Source organism: Acyrthosiphon pisum, chromosome A3, assembly GCF_005508785.2.
Source record: "Acyrthosiphon pisum isolate AL4f chromosome A3, pea_aphid_22Mar2018_4r6ur, whole genome shotgun sequence".
Classification (NCBI taxonomy): Eukaryota; Metazoa; Arthropoda; class Insecta; order Hemiptera; family Aphididae; genus Acyrthosiphon; species Acyrthosiphon pisum.
This window is the reverse complement of record NC_042496.1, coordinates 16400264-16416668: the sequence shown is the minus strand read 5'-3', so window position 1 is coordinate 16416668 and position 16405 is coordinate 16400264. Positions and strand designations below refer to the sequence as shown.

At 32.9% G+C, this 16405-nt stretch overlaps 1 protein-coding gene across 1 annotated transcript in view; it reads left to right on the top strand.

Annotated features, from left to right (window-relative positions):
- The first annotated feature begins 5882 nt into the window (after nt 1–5882).
- Nucleotides 5883–16405, top strand: part of LOC100165439 (BMP-binding endothelial regulator protein) — a 68474-nt gene continuing 57951 nt past the window's right edge. Inside the window, exon 1 of the mRNA XM_001942534.5 lies at nt 5883–6661. The gene's annotated coding sequence lies outside the window, so the exon portion shown is untranslated. The remainder of the gene's footprint in view (nt 6662–16405) is intronic.

Here is a 16405-nt window from a genome sequence, read left to right as displayed (position 1 = left end):
AAATATTAAATATGCCATTTTAGTGCTGGATATATACTACGATATTTATAGTGAACACTTAAACGGTTTTATTTAAGTTGAATGTTTATTTATATGATTATTTCTCAATAAATGAATACTATTTTTGAAACAATGATGTTGATAATATATTAATTTAATAATTTGATTAATGTGATATATTTTTTATATCCAAAAACACAATAAAAGTATATATTTTACAACACGTATAAAACATAATATATTAGCTCGATTGTTCGAGTATACATTAGAGTACTTATTATGGAATAGTATAATAATATATATTATAACGAATAATGATATATGCTTACAATGTATAGGGCAGTACCTATGTGTATACACCACTATAGTGTTATAACTTATAATCAATTTAGCATCGGTTTGTTAAATGAACGCAAAAAGCCGGAGAGGAGTCGTGGTTTCATCAAACTGTAGTATGTAGTAATATATTTTAAAATAGACATAGCAGATAAAATAAAATTTAATTTAAACTTACAATATTTATCTGTTTTATAGCCTCCCGATTGCTGTATTTTCTCGGTTTATTTATATAATATAGTGCGGCTGTTGACACGCGTACGTCTACAGGCTTGTGTTATTTTGCCAACTTTTAAATGAAAAATTATTCGATGAAAAAAAAAACCACCACGAGCATAAAATATGCGTTTCCGTTATCAATTATTTGGATAATTTATAATTTCAATGAGACTAAAACTATATAGTCTTAAAGTATGTTATGAGCAACTGTTATTGTTTGATATAATATTTTATTCCCGAACCTATAAACGGTTTCGGTTTTATTCGATAGTATAAAATTATATGTAGGTACTTATATAATAAAAGTACAACGTATACTAAAATACATTATATTATATTATCCTCAATACAATAACGCATGAAACCCCATATAGAATGACTAGGTGACTAGACGACATAATATCGTGTATCCATCGAAAGAGGATACGAGACTAATATGCTGTTGTATTAGACACGAACACATCAAAACTGCATTGAAAATTACCTAATCCGGTCTTGGAGGCGACTAGAAATTGGTCTGCCAAGGTAGCTATTAGTAATGGTTGATATTGCTGCAGCGGGGCCAACGTTATTATTATATTATTATATTTTGTATTATTTATAATATTATGTATGCATTTAATACACAAACGATAGTTTGATGAGTTATATCTTTTTTTTTTTTTAGTTACCATGGGAAAATTTTTTTGAAATAATAACTTGTGCGAATTAATAATATACATTGAACGGCAATCGGTTAGATCACAGGATGTCCTTGAGGGATCGCTTATACACTATATTGTATTATTAATAATACTCTGGGCGGGTGGCGGAGGCGGTGGCCGTTTATCAGTGTCAAACTGTTGAGTCAAAATCAATAATGTCAACTTACGTATTATTATAAATTATATATATATAAGGCATAGTACTCTACAGGTTCCTCGATTTGCGTTGATTTGCGTTCCAGGTAAATATGACTCGCGAGCACCATACTATATAGTGTATATTATTATTATTATATTATATTACAATACTGAATACGTATATTATTATTATATGCATACACGCTCACATAAAATGGCCGAAGGTTTTATGTAAATGCATGTATACATATATATATATATATATATAATATATATTATTGTATATATCGTATACGTGAGTGTGTGTGTGTGTGTGTGTGTATGTGTGAAGCACGCATTTGTATCAAGATCGTTATTCGACCAATGAAAACGATTTCATGCACGACCGGCTCCGGCAGAAAAAAGTAGATAAAGGATACCAATCTCCACTTGTACCGTGGTTGGTGCAGGTTAGATCCTGAACCCGGAGAGTGTTCTCCGAGGACGATTTAAACCGAAAAATGTTTTCCCACCGTACGTCGTATACTAGAGTTCAAAAACGGAACCACCCATACCGTTCGATAACCCGTGATTGTCGGCACTTGCCGCAATTTTATGTTGGACAAATAATAGGCTCCTTATTGTAGTTCGATTTCGTAGTCCATAATATGTCAATATTATTGTACTCCTACGAAAAAAAAAAAAAAAACTTTCACTGAGCATTCGAATATATATGTCAAACGGATATCTATACGTTTAGGCGGAGATTATTTCAAAAAATAAAAACGAGATTATGTAGTCATTCGCGTAGATTCAATCATTAGGTATACACACATATACGAGTTACGACGTACGTATATATCGTTCAGGAACGGCGAGTGATTGCCTAAGGAATAAAACTTGTACCATACGAATCACGATGGCCATCGCGGGTGGTTTTTCTGCAGTGTATAACAATATAATAAATAATTGTGCGTATTGTTTGAATATCGACGACGAAACAACATTTGCATTAAATATTTCGAACCGATACGGTTTTTTTTTTTTTTTTTATCATTAATTACATTATACAAAGACGAGCCGATGCATTTCACGTTTAAATGGAGTGTGTGCGGTTTAAACGAGATTGTAAAATGCATCCTATACCTACACCTACGTTATGCGAATCCCCCGCGCGGTAACGAGTCGATAGAAAAACATACACATTATACCCATATTATATTATAAAGAGTATAAAGAATTTAGTATTCATATTACAGCTGCATATTATAATATTATTATAATAGCAACGTTCGATTGTTGGTCTTAAACTGCAGCGATTACGAGAAAATCTTTGACGGCTCGTACCAAATAGAATGGATTTAGAGTGCACTGCATGCACTGCACATATACGTAACACAATGAACGCAATGTTACGATATGCAACATAATTTCTTTACCCTTTCTATTGAGTTTTATAATTTTTATAAACCTTTTTACCTGAAAATATCTTAAAACCGTTCTTATTTAAATTGAATCGGAATGCGAATCCGTTTTTTAGTCCCATTATACGGTTTTACCTTGCGCATGAAAAATATTGTTTTTACTCAGCGATTATCATTAAAAACAATAACTATTGAATGTTTATTAACGGTTTACTATTCAACTCGTGACATCTATAATAATAAATATTTTATTCATATTATATTGTGTAAAAAATGGAAACACACTTTTGAGCAAAATTGATATTGCATGAATATGTCTAATAGTCTAGACAAAAATAATAACTATACAAACACTGAATGTCAATTAAAAACCATTGAAGGTGATAATAGTAATATTACATAAGAACCGTCTGGTTATGACTATGTCGCAACGTTGAGGAAAAAACACTCAATAATTCATGATATTCATAAAAATATATACAAAAGAACGTATACCTATAGACTAATGCAGAATGATTTAAGAGAGAACGAGAAAGTCTAATACAGAGAGTTTCAACTTAGTTAATTGATTTTCACTAAACACAACTAACCAGTTCTGTATTTTAATTAAAACAATAATTTTAACTTCAATATAGAGTATATGCGTATTTTGGAATAAAAACAAATACGCACATTTTTTCACCTAATTTTATAAAAAAAATATATCTATAACTTACTTAGGATGCTACTATTTTATTATCCTCGTTATGAGCTTAATTTTATTACCATCTATTATACTCTGCGTGATTTCAAAACCACCAAGAGAAATATATTTAAAGTTGTATTAAATCACATTGCTTATCGCGTAAGTCGTTTGTAAAGTATATAATATAGGTAAGGATAATAAAAACGGGACGTTAGACTCGGATACGGATGCGGATGTTTCTTTTTTATTTGTGTTCAACTAATAGAATCAATCGATAAGGTCGCAAAAAATATATAGATTACTTTTAAGGCAGTGATAACCCATTTAAAACTAAAATTGTGTTACATGATCATTATGTATTATAGAGGTAATCATTTATTATAGTGTTATACAATTAAATTCTTATATAAATATCTGTCATACCTAAACGGTAAATTTACTATGATGTCAATTTTCAAATGAAAAGTAAACCGTTAGTGGACTAGTTTTACCAGTTAATATTATACTATTTTATACTATCAAGATCATATTTATTATGTTTACGCTTGTACATACTTATATAAAATGATTTTTTCAAAAATAATGATCAAGTTTAAGTATACCTACTAAGTATTCTACGAATAAATGACAATTTAAGACTATTAACATCTATATACTTGATGCTTAATGGAGAGTAGGTATATAGCGTTACATCACTTCCTAGTTTCTTCCATCCCACCTTGATACCATTAGTTTTACAGATGAGACTGGTATGTAAACGCATCTAATACTATATAAAACGACTCTACAATTATATTATCTACTTTAACGCAACCTGTTCCTATACTCACTCTGAGATAACAATTTGAAGAAACAAAACATCCATGTTATGTAGATAACCACGATGTGTAGGTACCTACCTAATATTGTAATGCATAAATAATCAATTTTAATGATATTATAATAGTATGTATCATGGAATATTAATCGTCTGTAAAAACTGTTGCCAATAAAATTGTATTCAACATCTTCATATTTTTTAAAAAAATAACATATTATATATCAATTTACAAACCGTACATTAGATATAATAATAAATGCAATAATTGTGATGTGTAAAATGTTGGAGCAATTCATTAAGATCAGACAAGGGTGTGAGTTCGTCCAGATGAGGCGCTTTCTCTCCGTCCCAAATAAACAAATATACATTATAATAATATACCTATCAGTTATTTAAGATTTTGGAATTTTGAATTTGTGTATATTACCACTGTTCTGTATAGTTGATAACAAATGACAATAATAATTAATAAATAAATAACCGTGAACCATGATTATATTATAACATAACGGTGGTGTGCTTACGATTGATAACTATTTCACCTACCCTACACCAGAGTCTCTTTTCATTTTATGTTTTAATCATTTATTTAATCAAAGACGTTTTGATTTACCATCCGAAGTTTATTACTCTGTTAGTTTTTCACGACTAAACAATAAAAAAATTCCAATAGAAATATTTCCCTCCAGAAGGGGCATTTTTAAATAATATTCTCATAGTACTGAGAGCAAAGGGAGATTTTTGTAATCACCGCACTGCAAATTGCAACTCCGACGATTGCGGTGCTGAAATTTCCACCACCACGAATCTTCGTGGAATTTTTCAACAGTACACCTCTTACTTACAATATTATTAACATTTAGGTGCATCGTAGGCGCGTATTATGCCTCCTGTATAATATTAGCAGTAGTGTACGCAGGACTTTTGTTCGGTTTTACCTAAGTAAATAATAAACATTATTTTTTTCTAAACATTTTTTATATTTCAAATTATAGATAGTCTCAAATTTAGTCTACATTGACAGCGTTTAACCCGATCATCTATAGAGCCTCCTCGGGCCGCAATAAACGTGGTAATAACGATGCGCACCATCGATTACGGCAGACGTTTATAGCAATGTTCTAAATCGGCAAAAAAAAAAAAAAATCACAATACTGAAACCACGATAATCTACGTCTTTGTCATATTCAACAATTTATTTTAAATCTATTGAAAACGACTCGATCCGTGCGCGTCGAAATGGTGGTAAACAAGATTTTTTTTTTCTAGAAAAAAGAAATTTCAGGGGGGCCCTGACCCTAGAACCCCGCGTACGCCACCGAATATATTACTATTAGGTACCCGAGTCGTTTTCCCCGGACTGCGCACGGTCGGACCGCCGCATCCGGACGACAGAAAACCGGCGAAAAGCCGTCGGTGGAAATCGGGGGCGAACCGGTGGTGGAAAAACGCGCGGACCGGCGGCGGCGGCGGCGGACAGGAGACGCGCACGCGCCCGGTGCCGATTGCACGTGTGCGATCGGGCGCCGCGCCGCACCGGTACGACCCACTGGCTGGCCGGCCGGGCGCGGCGGCCGCATAGGTGGTAGTAGCGTCGTGTACAGCGTGGCGCGCGCATTCACAACACGCACACACATCGCATCGTAATCGCGAAATATTATCGTCGCCGTCGTGTTATCGCGCGAAATTTAATAGAACAGTGTGACTTGACCGGCGACACGACGTGTCCGTCCCGCGCGACACGGCGCCCCGCACGCGTGAAACCGAACGTTCCGAGTGAAAAACGATATTTTTTTGAAAACGTTTTTTTTCGAAAATCGTCCAACCGTCGCCCGCGTGTCACGGACCCGATGTCCGTGAAATAATTACATCTCGTTTCGCGATACGTCCGACCACATAATAATATTATAAAAATTGTCGTACGTATTATAATATTATCGTATTATCGTCGCATTGCGATCATTCGTGCTGAAAAAAAATTAATTGTTAGTGTCGTTTTTTTTTTCATAATTATATATATTATATTTTTTTTTTACCGGTGTAACAATTATAATTTTTTTTTTTTATCCACAAGCCTCGAACGATACCATTTTATTGTATTAAAATATAATTTATATAAATATCATTAAGTGATTTTTTTTTTTTTTTTGTAAACCAAACGATTTTTAATAAAACATTTTTTTCACGTGAAAATATTTTTGTCAGTGTTTTGTGACTTTTTTGTTAATTTATTCATTCGTTTTCTTACTATAATTTTTATGTATAATAAAGTGTATTTTAATCATAATAATTTATTAGAACTTCATTAATATATTAAAATATTCTTTATCCAGAATTTCACAACAATCCGTACAAGGTAAGCTTTGTCATTTATTTATCATGCGTTAATATTATTTCAAAATTTTACGTTCACTGTTCATTCTCGTTAAATTACGTATAAATGTATATAATATTTCCAGCGGTTTTTCGTATAAAATTACAAAAAATAATATCGAGGTGGTTTTTTTTAGTGTCTACGAAATAATTAAAATTAGTAATGCATTATAATTTATATGAACTATAAATATGTCCGAAAGTTCAACTTTTAAACATAGATAAACTTGGGAAATTTCGTTTAATATCAGGCCCACATGTTCTCCTATATAATATTGCATTATTATATTGCGATAATACAACCGTTAATCTTTCCGAAAACCCGATGATTATAATCATATATAGGTACCTAGTCATGATATATTATAGTATAGTTTAAAATAATCGTATATAACGACTAAGGTGTAGTTAAAACTGAAAAATTGAAACAAATTATCCCAACTAGTTATTTTTAAATGTAGACTGTTACTTCGGCAAGAAAAAAAATTAGCACTCGATATGTAACACATAATATTATATCAAACCCAAGTGCGTTAAATGTGCGGAAAAAAATAATATTTCGTTTACACGCTATAATATAGGTACCTACGTGTATGGACGTACATATAAAATGCGTTTAACGCAACTCTGTAGTCGGCGGCATCTCGTGTGTATGCAATAAAAAATAAAAAGAGTTAAATGACTGCAAAGTACATGTGGTCCCAATTCCAATGACCGATTCGAAAGCTATTCGAAATACCGGTTCGCTGTGTCTGCACGTCTGGTGTGGAAAGCGATAATTACGACCTTTTATTATTTTAGAATGAAAAAGTTTAATAAACGAACCAAAAAAAACAACGTTAATTAATCATTAAAAAATGTTGTCGATGATACTATAATATCCATACGACGCGCCATATGATTGAGATATCTACCGCCGGATCTCAAATGTTTTATCTATTATAACGTATAATATTAGGTCGAAGTAAAACAATATATTTTATGAATTTTCGACGACTGATCGGAAATTATTGTAAATATTTTGAACTTGTAGGTATTAGTATACATAATAATAATATATTATAGCATACATAATGTGTATACTAATTTATTTTTTTGGATATATAATTATAATATATTATTTTTTTTACTTTTAAACAGTATTATTATAAATATATTTTGCCAAATAAGTTTATACAAATCAGACATTTTTAGAAAATGTATTATTTTGTTGTTTGCGTCTTCATCGGGTCCCAGGATTTCGGATAATTGTTCAGGCAGAATATTATATTATTTGTTTAATTTTTTTGAAACTTTTTTAGGTAAATACTATGACGAGTTATTTTGTTAAAAAAATCAATTAATATAAATAAAATCCATACAATTTTCAGGTTTGTTAATTTAATTTACCCACAATAAAATATTAAAATATCAGATTTAATATATGAACATATATTTTTGTTATTGCGTTAGTGAATATCTAAATTTTATAAATACAAATATGGTTTTTCGTAATAATGTTTGGTATAATTATAAATTATTATTGTTGTTATAAAAGTTGTAATATTTAGTATAGTGTATACAAGTTAACATAATATTATAATAATGCTTCATGCAGGTCTTATTCCGGTCTAAACCGACTATACCGAGCTTCCTCCAATAACATAAATAAATAAATAATAATAATATTTCGACAGAGTGACAAAATAACCCACTCGATACCTTTTTGAAACGTATAATAAATTTCCATTGCAACAATAATAATAATAACATAATGGGGCTACTCTTTACGCACACGCGGTTAATGTGCGCGGTCGAGGATTAGGATTTAGGGCCCGACGGTGAATTTTTTTCGTCCGATTGTCTGTTATGTTTGTTTGTTCGACGGTTTGTTTGAATAGTGAGCACATTATTAAGTACGTACGTGCGGTAGCGAAAATAAACGATTCACACACGTACCATAGTAATAACCGATCGGGTTACCACGCGAGTCATGTGTACTGTTGACAAAACTTTGGATCCTCTCGAACAAATCATTAAAAATACTGTGCTGCTGTATAATATCATAAAGGAAGTATGCCATGGGAAGATTTAGAGCAGGGATGTCGAACCTTTTGATAACTGCGTGTAAAATCAAAATGTTCGGTTTGATTTTATTTGCACGCGATAAACGAATTTATTGATAATCTAATCGTTTCGTGTACGAACTTCGTAAATTATTCGTTATTATCAATAATTTTTTTGGAAAGTGAAGTAAAAATGTATGATTTATATTTTAAATTGTTGTGTCGCTGAAATAATGCGCGTGTGTCACTCCGTGTCGCCATCCCTGATTTAGAGTTTGGTTTTTGAAGGACATAATATATAGGTCTCAAACAGTTTTTAGAAACGTAGGTATTTTGTTATGACTGTAACTTTTGAAATGTTTTTTTTTAGTCTTGGGGTATACTGGAGTCGTATGGGCATGACTACAATTTAATTTATTGTTAGCTGACACTGAATTGCAGGGTTCCAAAAATCCCAATCCTAATCGTATTGTACGAGCGTCGTGCTTAGTTTAATTATTAGATATATAGATATTTAGGTATTTAGTATTTAGGAACAATTTTTACGAATTCATAAAAGTATGATCTATCTTCCCACCCGATACTAAGGCTTGGACTAAGGACAACATTTTTTTGAGACAATCGCACATTATTGAGTACAATATTTTGATTTGTTCGCGATGTGAACAACCGCCGTCTCAGGAGTGTGACTCATGCAGGAGTTCCTCTGAAAACAGACGAGTCTAAACGATGCGAAAACGGCCGTTAGTTTAATGTAAAAATATTGAATGACATAGGTACAATACCTGATCCAGCGCTTGTTCGTTTGGGTACGTTCGTGGTATACCAGCTGTCTCCATATTTCGTACCAAATATTAAATTAATTTAAATTTCAGACGACCCCGTAATCAATGGTGTTATATTATAATATTATAGTCAGTGACAATATTTGATAAATCATAAATCACATGTTATGATGATCACAGCAGTACAGCACTCACGGAATTCGGTGCTTTATTTCCTTCGTCGTTACTAAAAATCACTGGTGTTCCGTTTTGGGTTACTGGCGCCGGATTTTGTGTAATACGGTCGCCAACCTGCATTCCGGATATAGTGTACCATTCAGTACAGGTGACTATAGGACTAGTATAGTATCTAGTAGAATAATATCTGAATCACAAGGCGTAAAAATCTGTAAAAATTATATTATAAAGCTGATGAGTATATTGCATGTTTTATCGCGCTAATCTCAGAACTACTTATTCTTTCTAGCTATAGATGGTAAAGAGCTTACACATGAATTTTCCTTTTTGGCTCACGAAAATTAAATAGTTTTTTGTTCATGTACCTATAGGGTTGTCATTGGTTACAGAAATAAAATTTTTTTTTTTAAAGACCCGCCATGCGTATTGCTATGTGATTTTTAAATAAATGAAAATGGAATTTAACTTATTGTTTGTTATTTAAATATATACAACAACATACTACAAAGTCCTCATGTTTGTGACTTGTAGACCAAAAAATTCTCGTTCGATTTTGACAAAAGATTCAGAGATTAATCATGCAGATATCAAAAGAGTAAGTTTAAGTCGGATTCATAGCTACGTCGGGTGTCATGTCCTATGAGGGCGTGGTAACTACTAACTTTTCCTCCACGTCCGTTGTATGCTGTTTCGCGCCGTTGTCATCTCGTTCGATATTGTGCGTATTAATTACTATTAAAAAAAAAAAAATTTAATTAGTAATAATATTGTTGTGATAATATCATCTAAAGCGTCCCTCGCAGAGTTTCTTTATATACACGGGATATAATAATGGTGCATATGTAGTAGTACCAATAATTTTAAAATATGCGACAATGTGGCGGCCACAAGTACCCGTTTTCCGTCAATACGTTTAATATGATATGTTCAACAAAAATGTAGGACAGCGTATAATAACCTGTGATTCGGTATTGAACTTCGATTGCTGTGCCGTCGCTGAAAACTTGAATTATCAGTCCGCCTTCACGTGTCTCCGTATATCGCGTGCTTGGCCGTGAACTTTTTTTCTCGATTTCGTACGACTACAAAAGTGCACCACTGCATCCTTTGAAGCCAATTTCAGAAATCCCGCAAGCTTGGCGGCACACAGTGGTCTGAAATATAGTCCTTAAGTCAATTAATATATACGAACGAAAAATACTTACTCGTTGTTGACGCGACCCGTACAAGATGATAATATAAATAAGACGTCTATAATGGAAATAATACGCCGTAATTGCATTAGATTTAGAAGGCTAATTACCAACAAATTGTGATTGCCTATCGTAGCGGGACCGATAAGTGGCGGTAACTAAATAAGTTGGGTACAATAATATTATTATATACCCGACCGGTCGGCGAGGACGATATTTTGATATCTAAAACGAAGAATCGCGTTTTCCGTATATCGTCGTCGACCATATTATACGCTTTTTACATTTCCGCGTCGTTTCCGTGTTGCATACGATACCAGTAACCACGTAAACTTTAGACATAAACCCTCAGGAATACCGATAACGTTTATTTTAATTTCCTACTCCGAGACCGTCCAGCGTATTATAACGTAATATACAACCGAAGATAATAATAACTTTATATGTTTGCGCATTGGATTATTCGGATTGGTCTTAATATTATGTTACATATACTATATTATACAAATTAAAAATATTTTATGCTTTCGTATTTTATATACATAATATATTACACATACTTGCCCGCTATACGCTTTACTTACTAAAGTCATTATGTGTATATATGTACTGCAGCGGCTATTATTATAATATCGCGTTTATACAATTCGTATATTATATGTATATATTATTATTACGCGCATACGTATTATAGGTTAGGTACCCCATGTCCCCATCACAATATCGTTGTAAGCATATAAAAAAAACTCCGAGTTCGTCCACCGCAGTCGTGGAAAATTATGGCAGGTCTGGAGCTCCAGCGGCAGTCCGTCTTCGGAAAGTTTTCCAAAGGGGTTGGTCCGTCTGGCTGTATAATAATAAAATAATATCGTCGCGTATTTATTTATTCGTCAGTTCGGCGGTCGATCCCAGACGTCTCGGGGCTTAAACGATATACGAAATAAAAATATTGTGACCTGTTTTCGCCGTCCAAATATTAATTTATAATATCGTCGTTACGTTTACCGCGATAATATATTATGCACTAAATTGTATATAATATTATGATGTTAAGACGTACGAATAATATTATTGCGTCTGCGTCGACGACAGATTTATAGCGATTGTGCGGTTGTTTGCCGATTTTTATACTCGCGTCGTCGTCCAAAAATATTATTATATGAACCGATGTCTCGCTACAATGATAACATATAATAATTACTAAATATACATAGCAATACACAATATTTATACGTTTATATAGGTGGTACTCGCCCTATTACGATAATATCGTGTTATGTCGTCAATATATTGTATTATTGTCCATTGTATTATTACTACCGTGTATACGCACAAAATATTGTTAAGGACTTACGTCCGTTTATATATTTAAAAATAAATAAATAAATAAATATATTTCAACGCCATCAGTGACAGCTTAATGCTTTACCCTGCTGCACATTTGAGCGTTACACATTATAAGACTATTCGATTTATATATATATATATATAATATATATAGCAGCCAGGGAGTTAAATTCTCTACTTTGCGGTGCGTACACTAGCAATAAAGCAATATAAATAAAATGTACGTACAACGGTATATACAATCATTGCAGTTTAGATTTACGCTCATCAATTATACGGTGGAGTGCAACATTGTTTTCAGCATTATTATCGTTTGGATAAAAGCAATTTCAAATAAACTCTTTTGTTTCTATTATACAGGGTGACTCGTCGCGTTTGTACCCACGGTTAATATAACTTATTATTACTAACTCTGTCATAATTTTGAACAATATGGAATTTGTAATTGGTTAATTGTATTATGTAGCCGTTCTTTCTTTAGACATAAATTCCATTTCTCTAAATATTGACCACGTAAGAAATTATATTTAGTTTTCTAATAAGTGGTTCAACTGTCCCGGACTCATCTATACTGTGTGAGAAGTCCGCAACCATTATCATGCCTAGTTGACGGGTAGTAGCCAGTGGGTAATTTTTTAGTTTACCTTAACTTAAAATAATGAAGTTAACATAAGTGCTAACAGCATTATGATCTTCGTTATATATACCTACGCATAATGTTATAAATTTTATAGTAAATGGAATGTATGGAACGAATTTGTATGTATACAATATTATACTGTTTTACTCATATGTGTTGTAAGCATATAATATTTGTTTTCCTGATATTTTTGTGCATAAATCATTCGGTCGAATGGCACGCGTATTGCAGATAGTATACCGCACGTGGCTAATAGGTTATATATACAATGGGTCACTGTAATATACTATTAATTGTTATTATACAGAAAGAAGTATTTATGGCGATGTGTAGGAGGTTTCCGCCCAAAAAGGGAATTGAATATATTATATGTCGATGAATTTTCTAAAACTTACAAAGGAAAAAAATTGATAAAATATTGATGATTACAATTGTTTTTGAAGAAGAATATTTTGTATCACGGTGTTGATAAAATATTTTACAAAATTATTTCGGAATCTGTTACTCTTGACCGTATTTTCAATGGTTTTGTTGTTTACAAGTGATTTTACTTGGAATTTTCTGGTGGGGGGGGTCTAGCATTATCATAAGAACATGGCCCACACCCCGATCATTGTTTAAATAGTATACGGATTTACATATAATTCCATTTAGAAGAGGACGAACATTGAAGTTAATTTTTTTAATGATTCCCAATGTCCATCTATGTCATAGTTATTTATTCTACCAGATGTAGTGATCGATGTGTAAGGAAAAAAAATGCAACTGATTATAATATATACGTGTGGCAGATTGCAGGCAGCTTAATGCGACTTTGTTAAATAATTATATTATATTATGTTATATTTATTATTTAATTTTATAAAAGTTGGTAATTCGAGTATATATATATATATTATACGACCATCATAAACGTCTCGAAAAGACATCTCAAATCGTAATTAGTGAGAAGTTGCGTCCGGACAATACTGCATAAAAAAAAAAAAGGTCGTAACTAACTTGTCTACTGTTTTTTTTTTTACCGACCAATGAGGAGGTGCAGCCAGGGTTAGTGAAATGCACGGTGTTGAATTCAGCAGTTAGGATAATATATTCTGCTGCAATACCACATTTTTTTTTTTTTACTGAAATCTTTACAGAAATTTCTATGAGTCACTTCGCTTTTTATAACCAAAATCCTAAAAAAAAAACTAAATTATTTTACCATTGCGTAATAGGTATATAATAATATTAGGTGGGTTTACGTTATAATATATAAAATAAAATAATAATTTACATTATATATTAACTCACCACAGTAGAGGATGTGGTTTTTTAAAAATATAGCCGTTGTCGATTTATCGTCTGTATATACATTATACACACACTTAATACACTATTATTACAATAAAAACGTACAGTATAACGTCGACGACAGACAGGCGCGTTCCGACGGTTTCGTATATTATTTAGAGTAGTCACACTACAATTATTTATGTGATCCAATATTATTATTATTATGTACTATCGAGAATGTGCACCGTCGGTGTGTCGTCTAACACGTATGATATAATATTGTGACGGGCTCGTGTGACAAGGCGAACGGTCGCGTAATAATTTATAGTATTATTGTATTTGTTATTTAATCACCGAAGAATTTGACTAAACCGTTTTTCGAGTGTGTTTTTTTTCCCGTTTCACACGCCGAGTGTGGTGTCAGTCGTCGTCAATCGTCGTCGACGTCGATTATATTATTTCGACAATCGTAGGCCGCGCGGACGATCGCCGTTGACACGCGGGCGGCCAACAAATTGATAGCTGTTTAAATACGTACTGTTTTTTTGTATTTCGTTTTTTTTTTTTTTTTTTGGGACACATTTGGTGAAAAACAAACGGACTCTGCGTCGTGTCGCTGCACGTGTTAAAACGTTAACAATTAAAACTATACACGCGTAATTAATAATAATAATAATATAATGGGTCGTGGTCAAATCGAAATCAAGTCATGCGGGTGACGAAAATATTATTATATTATTATTGTGAAATAAACTACAGAATATTATAATATTATTATTATTCGATGGTGTAAAAGGTAATAGGTGCTCCTACCTTGATATTTGAATAGCGAAAAAAAACTCTTTATTAAATTTTATAATAATAATATTGTAATTCAATATATGTACCTAATATCTAATAATATTATTATGTAACGTGTGTTTTTTTTCCTGCTCATATTGAAATATTGCTACACATCGCTCTTCGGATAAAATTCGCGATTCGGATTGATAATAATATATTGCACTCCGCATGCGGCCACGCGTACGATCTCTGCACCATAATATATTATAATTATTATGATAGCACCTATGGTACCTACGTGCCGCCCAGTCGTCATAGTCGGTATATTATATATCATAAACATATTATAATGAATATACGACGACGGTGATATACGGTGTTCAGACGACCGCCGTAAAATATCATATTTTATTTTCTAGTGTTTTGCGATTCGATCGAAAAATGTGAGTTGCTATACTATGGTAATATTATTGTCGTAATGATATTTTCACGCCGCCGAACGTGCGGCGACCGATTTTTGAATCCGAATTTGCAGCCGGTCCGAATCGCGTAAAGGCTCTGTCAAACAGAAAGGGTTATTTTCACGTCGCGTTATTTTGTCATTTGTTACGACGCGTTCTGTTTGACAGAGCCTTTAAGGTACGTTTTCCCTGCAGCGTCTAGCGTCACTATCGGTCTGGACGTAGGTTGGAGCCTGGCGCAGCTTTGCTGTTCCACTGTTTGACGCTGCAGGGAAACCGTAACTTTAGGATTTCCGAATGTTTCGATCGGTCGCTCGCGCACCTCCCGATCCGACAAATCGCACGCGATTAAATCGCCGGTTTCCAGTTAATTGTATACACATAATACGCGTATTAACACTAATATACTATGTATACTATACATTGTATATAGGTACTAACGATTCAGGCGAAAAACCAAAAGATTCTTGCAATGTCTTCCATACGGTGGTTGTTGATATCCATAATATATAATATTATAAACAATTGCTGCAGGTATCCACCAAAAGTTTTTTTTTCCCGTTTTGAACCGACAGCAGAAGAGTGTCTGTTTGCACAATACTACAGCTCCTATCCACTAAAAGTTGTGACCCAGAAATCGTCAAATCCCACGTCGCTAAAAAATGTATTCGCAATCCGAGTGGAATCGCTTTTGGATTATACATTCTTATTCTGTCCTGTATATTTCATGAACACGCATACGACGTATATTATGCATAATACCGCCTTATATCAACACGTCGTTTTATGTGTCGATGGAAAAAAATCCTCTACCGAATTTCTCCAGAGGATTGTATATTATATACTATTGTTTACCCCACGTAAGATATTCTCTTTCCACGGATAAAACACGTATTGTTATAGTAGAACATCAAACGAACATAATGCGTTATCGTACCGTTTTTGTTTTTTGCCACGTTGTTAATCGGTTCGCCCATCAACTAGTAAGGCAGTTTATTTTCATTTAACTGCTATCGTGTTA